The 6,993-nt window shown below is 34.1% G+C and overlaps 1 pseudogene; it reads left to right on the top strand.

Moving 5' to 3' along the window:
• The first annotated feature begins 423 nt into the window (after positions 1-423).
• LOC149528189 (uncharacterized) lies at positions 424-6,583 on the top strand (annotated as a pseudogene).
• The last annotated feature ends 410 nt before the right edge of the window (positions 6,584-6,993 follow it).

Raw genomic sequence — 6,993 nt, 5'->3', positions numbered from 1 at the left:
TAGAGCTTTAGCTCTAAGGATGATGTGATTTCATCCGCTGATAAAAAAGCCACCCATCAAATCAAGAACTCGACTTCCTCCATCACCCCCAGCAGAAAAAGTCCTAGGGATCATGGGCAGAAGCACCCTATGAAAGATGTGAAGGATGATAGTGATGAGGAGGAGGTTGTGGAGATGAAAGAGGAGGAAATGGAGTCACAAGAGGAAATTAAGGAGGCTCGGGGAGGGAAGAAATGCAAGAGGGAGGGTCTGGAGGAGGAGATTATGTAGAAAGATCAGGACATGTCTTCGTTGCCTCTTTCACCTATCCATATTCATGTACAACCTGAGGAAAAAAATTTAGTTTCTGAGACCAAGGGTGGAGAGGTGTAGGTAAATAATAGGAGGAAAGCTTGGAAAAACTTTAAATTCAAGACCTCAAAAATGGGCATTTTTACAGAGGCCATGATCCCACAGGTCCTTGTGGATAACCAAGAAGAGACGAGGCTTAAAGAACTCATTGACCTAGCTATTGTGGCTATTTCAAACAAAGCTAGGGAAATTGGGCTAAATTTCTTGAATAATGCTTGCAATAGCATGATTGATAACTTCATATCAATCAAGTGTCTTTTCCATGAGCTGGAGGAGGTCAAAGATCAGGTGGGTCATACGGAGAATAAAAGGAATGGATCAAACTCTGATAAAAGAGATGACAATGGTGAGAGGCTTAGTCTAGTAGAGAGAAGGATCAACACCCTCAAAATCTACAATCATAATCTCTAGAATTAAATGATTTCGATGCTAAGCTCCATTAATAGCAACATCATATCCTTAACGAGCTGCACCAAGGATAGAGTTATGAAGGACAAGGAGGATGGAAAAGACAAGGAAGAAGCCAGAATGGGGGTCAACACCACAAAGGAAAAATCAATAATGGTCAGGACTAGGAGGATCAAAGGGCGCTCCAGCAAGAGGTGGAGGAGAACAAGATGGCCTATGAGGTAGCCTAGGTCATGCAAGGCCTAGAGAGAAAGAAAGAGGACTAATCCTCTGCCTATTGGTTTTTTTCTTTTTGTGCCTTTTTTTGGCTTTTTGTAAGGGTTTTTGCCCTGGTCATTTCATACTATTTCTGTTCCTAGCCTTTTCTTTGGTTTTTGTCTGTTGGCTGGGCCTTGTGCTTATTTTCAGCCTTTGAACTCGAACTTTTTTGGCTAGGCTTTTCATGCTTATTATCAACCTTGTTAATGTTTTAACTCTTGGATTTCAGGGTCCCTATAAAACCTATTTAACTAATCAAAAATATGAGCATGACATTAAACACTAGAAATTGTGCATTTATATACACACACTAAAGAGCCAATAGGAGTATTTTTTTTCCACAATGAGAAAAAATGGTTGATAAGTGATTAAAGAGCCAAAGAGCCCACCAAATTTTTGACAAGTGATCAAAGAACCACAAGAGTTGAAGTAGTGCTGGTAGTCTAAAAGACCATTATACTTGATGAGTGTATTAAAACTACAACTACAAAATCTTCAAAGCTTGTTCTACATACATCCTCAATGGAAGCCTCCCCTAATAGCAATTAAAGCACCAAGGTCATTGATGGCCAAACATAACTCATTCCTTGAGTGCACAAAAGGGTCAATTGAATAACTCTCAAAACCTCTTCTACACAATAATTATCTCCCAAGTTTGGATCCACAAGATCCAAAAAGCTTTCCTTCACTAAGAAATTCAAACACCTACATTGCATAAATTTCATGTTAGCTATTTTTCATAATAATTTGTTGCAAACCACTTCATGGAAATGTACAAAAAATACAAAATTCATCTTTTAAAATACCTCATACTTAACAAATTTGAAGTAGAAGGATAAGATACCTAGTCCTAGGTATATAATGTACAAATGGGTAGTCCAGGATACATGTTGGACATACTACTCACAACTTCCAATGCAACTATTCCAAAGATAAATATTTATGTCTTTCGATGAGATGACCTCATATATCATTTTTAGGATCTACATAACCACAAAAAAAAATTCAGATCGACAAATGCACATCAGATCTACTAATATCTAACAAACTATGGACCCATTTAGAGAGATAACTACTCCATCCAAATGTGGTACCAAAAGAAAGCAATGTAGTACTCACATCAATTTATTATGCAAAAATTCAAGGAATGTGAAGTATGAGTAATCACATTCACTTTTCGCTCCTTCACATCTATTTGCCTCATCATCCTGCAACACAATCATTTCAGCCATTTTAAAAGCTTGAATAAATAGAAACAAAGTGAAAGATGCACAACCAAATAAATAGTCAAACTATGATTATAGTCATACAACATCATCTTTTTGTTTGTAAACATGACATAATACAACTCAATGTTTAGAAAAGGTGCCAAATAATTCAATTTTCTTCTTATTTTTGCAATTTTTTTATAGACTAATAGATGCTTGTGTTCTGGTAAATTGATGATGTCATAGTTGTATCAAGTAGAGGAGATAAAAAATCCTCATATAGATTTACAAAGATGATATTTCTAAAAGAAATAATCATGAACTAAAGAGGAAATCAAAACTACCTAATAAACTAAACACTAACTAAGATGTCCACTAAAGATACATTATAATATTCTAATAGGTTGGTTTTTCTTAACATGTATAGACCTTTTATTCTATTCACAAAGCAATAGGCAATACACATTTGACAGGATTCAACAAAAAAAGAGAAGCCCACATATGGAAGGGAAGAAGCATGATGACTAATCCTATCAATTCCCTTCCATTTTAATCATTTTGCAATAACTTTCCTTCATAATGTCCATTTCCATCTAGATCTTTCCTAATGGTTTCTACAATTCTACCTACAAAATTCAAATCTCGTCCACATTCACAGCCCACAGGAAATCTTTTCTTACAACCACAATGTATAGATTCTAAAATGTTTGTTGTCTATTAAGGTTTAGATATCATATCAAGAAGGAAAAAAAATCTCTTCACAAAATGAAGTTTTGATTAGTACAGATTGGTTTGTAGCTTCAATGAGCATTCCTCTAAATTTTCAGAGAGCCATTAAAAATAAGATTGCATTTTGAAGCATAATCTTTTTATCCTCAAGAAAAGTATCCCTTCTAATTGAAACAAAGGATGTAATTGCCCCAATTGCTAGATTCCTCCCTAGGTGCCTCTATATTTTCTTGTCCTTGCATCCAAAGGAGAGGCAAAGTTCAAAATTTTGAAGGACATGAAAAGCATCTCAAGATTCCATGTCCTTCAAAACCTACAGGGTTTATAGACTGATTTTGGGCCATCAAGGCTCAAAGATGAAACTCCCCCAAGCTTTTTAGGACATGTGAATTAAGCAATCCTATCCCATATATCACAAACATCATTCCACAACCATACTAATAGATAAATGAAATATAATGAAAAATTCCAACACCAACTTGTATCACTCAAGTGATATTAAGCCATATTAATAAGTATTTAAACTATGACCATTTGCCTATGTTTTTATCCTCTTTCTTGCTTATTTGCTTGAAACACTTTCAATTTTGAAGATGGATTAATGGATAGAAAATTTAAATGGAATATGATATTTGTCACTACTAAAAACTAGCCATTCATTTTTGCAAACTTTAACATGTATATTATTGAGCCCATAGTTCATTAAAATTTGTGTAAAGAATATTTTTTAAAAGGGAGAAAAAAATGTGAATTTGTAGTTCAGAGTCAAGATTAATTAGGTAGGAGTTATTGAAGCTTCTAGTTAATAAATTCAACTTATATTCACCTATGTATCAAGTATTTATTATCATGAACTATATGACTTTACATTGTATATAAATGCCAACACTTCCTCCAAGATCAACTGGATATATGTTGAGCAATCAATTTGAATTGTTTCAACTTTTCACAATAAAAATAAGTTCCCTAAGAGATAGGGTAGTGTTGGAGTCCCTTTCTAAAATAGATGGCCCACATAGGGAAGAACACCAACCTCACATAAACCAAATCCTCTTGTTTCATTCTTCTATCTACATTCCAAATGTCTTACTCCTTAACTTGGAGGAATGGCCCTACAAGTGAATAGATATTATCTTCAACCTATGCTACTCTAAGTAAGGAATACTTAACATATGCTGAAGGATATTTTTGAACTAATATGTCAAAAGGTGAGTTTCTTTGTATTCCTAATATCAAATAAAAAGTCTTAACTAGAGATAGGATCATGAAACATGACTTTTATGGCCAGTTTTTATGTGCATTGTGGTTGGCCAATGAGGAGACAATTATCCACTTATTTTTCCAATGCCCATGGGTTGTCAACTAATGTCAATTTTTAACCACAGTATTTAATCTTCTATTGGTCAGCATTCAATGTTTTAAATTGGTCATTAAATGATGGTGAAGACATTTATGTAAGGGTCAAAACCACTCCTATGTAGTTTGGAATCACCCTTATGCTATGGAATGCTTGGAATGAGAGAAGTAGAATAGCAAGGTTACCAGTTATTTTTGGGAGAAGATGAAAATGGATATACCTAAATCTATCAAGGATTCCATTTATCTACCTTAAATTATCACTCTGAAATGGGAGCATCTATTTCAACAACTCTCTCTGCAACCCAAGACTTCAAAAATTAATGTACTTCAACCTTTAAAGATAAATCAGTTGGATAAGGCTTGCACAACTCTTTTGTGTATGTTATGTTCAACACCAGTGTTGACATGAGGGTTAATTTGGGTTAGGCTAGCATGGGATAAATTTCTATATATACAGATAAATTGACAACCTTCTTTGTTGACAAATGGGACATACAACCAATATTTTTGCAAATATCATTGAAGTTGTTTATAAAATGATACAATAAACTTTCAAAAGTCTGTGGCACAAACTCCAAACTCAATCTTATCCAAAGGTGATCATCAACTCCCTATCCAATCCTAAGGGATTTCATACACAAAGCACCTACAAGAGAGTTCAAAAAATTAAAGCTTGCAAGTCAAGGTTGAGGAGGCTAAATACAACAATATCCATAGACAACACAATAAAGTAGCTAATAGGATGGTTAGTTAGGTTCTTGACAATTACAATCTTATTTGTTATGGTTTTCACTCTCAACAGTGGTAGATCAATCTTCAAAGAGGATCTGAGAAAGACTCTGGGTTCTAGTTTTTTCTAATGAATTTTAATATATATCATTTTCATTACATTTCCCATTATTGGAGTAATAGCTTTAGGCCTTGCATAGTCAAATATATATGCATATAATTATATCTAATATGATGAGGTTCTTATTTTATAGATATAAAAGAAGTTCAAAATATATAGAAATTAAAGAATTCACCTTGACCCCATAAATAAATGGATCACTTCTGATCATATCAATTAAAGGGAGGTTGATTTAGAGGTGTTCCCATTAAAGGAATTTCCTACCATCCAAAAATAAATACATAAATATAGTACAAAGAAAATGTTCTCACTTCTTCAACACTAGACATGAATAACAATCTTTTGGTAAATATTACATTAAGTCTCAACTCCTTTGAAAACTAAGCCCAATCTTAATTGCTCCTCAACTTCCTCCAACACGCACACTACTATGTTAAACTTGAAATAGTGAAACATGAGGACTTACACCCCTCCCAAAACCTAAAATTAACCATCCTTGAGATTTCCCCACACTAAGTACTTGGAATATGCAAGTACTCCCATGTTGTAACTAGGATGGGTTGCATTTCCCTCAGCACTGGCAAGCTTAGCTCTAGAGGAAAAGCTAACATTATTGCATACATTAGGTAAAGCCTTTGATTATTGCAAAAAGATAAAATTTCTAGGGTATTCTGTTATGATTGGTGATCGCTATGGAATTGATAATCTTGGGAATCTATAGTTAAATCACAAAGATAACGACAAGAATTGGTTTGCATTTTTGTCAGCTATTGAACTTGTGACAACCTTGAAATATAATATGAAAGTAGCATTAAGACATTCTTTGGAGCTAAAAGTAGCTAAGATGATAGAGATAGAAGTGATATTTACACGACTCCATGTCAATTCACCCACATTACTCACAGTTCCTCAATGAGATTGAAGAGAGTGCCTTACAACATGGAATTGTGGGTGGGGGAAAAACTTATTAGTTACCTATTAAAGTTATAGGAAATCCAAATGAGCTTGAATATTATGAAGTAGAAAAAATATGTGGTATGATAAGTTTCCATGTAGATGATACCATGGGATTTTTAGCAATTCTAGTTTGGGATAATTTGACAAATATACTTTCTTTTATAGAGAAACATGGAGTGAAACCACTAGAATTTAGGCAAAGATTCAAGTAGTTAGAAGAACTCTTGGAAGAGTTGAAGAAGAAAACAAGGAAGATGCTTAAATTGAGGAGCCTTGATTTTGACAAAGGTATGTCTAGGGATGAATGTTTATCTGCATGCACTAGGCTGTCAAGAAGTGTACATGAACTCACTCATACACTGAAGGGCTTTCAATATGTTTATCAGAAGAGAATCAACTACCAGAGCCTAGTTCCAAATGTCCATTGTATCTAAAATAGGATTTTATCATTTCTAAGCTTTAATAAATGAGTAACCAAGAATCTAATCTAGAATTTTAGTGTTTGATCATATGCTTGCATTATTTATTTATTTATTCTTGATAGAAATGTAAGGTTATGTAGCTCAATGGAATCCATTTTTTTGCAAATTAAAGGCCTCCATTTGTGAAATAATATTTTGAGCTATATGGATGAAGGGGTAAATTGATCTATCTTGCTTCGAAGTACTAAACACACTATAAATCTCAAGTGATGTTGAGGTGTAGCATAAATAACTATTGATTTGTGTAGCTCCTAGTGGAACTCCTCCTTCAATTGATCCTCGTGCATGATGTTGAGGTGGTGGAGTCTGGAATATCCTTGTGAGATCGGCTACATATGGAGAATTTTGACTTGTAGATGCTTCTTTATTTCATCACCTAGGCTTTGGATCA

The sequence above is a fragment of the Cupressus sempervirens genome, chromosome 11, assembly GCF_028749045.1.
Source record: "Cupressus sempervirens isolate cs-2001-9-10 chromosome 11, ASM2874904v1, whole genome shotgun sequence".
In the NCBI taxonomy this organism is placed as follows: domain Eukaryota; kingdom Viridiplantae; phylum Streptophyta; class Pinopsida; order Cupressales; family Cupressaceae; genus Cupressus; species Cupressus sempervirens.
The sequence above is the reverse complement of the archived record's forward strand: the minus strand, read 5'-3'. Positions and strand labels throughout refer to the sequence as shown.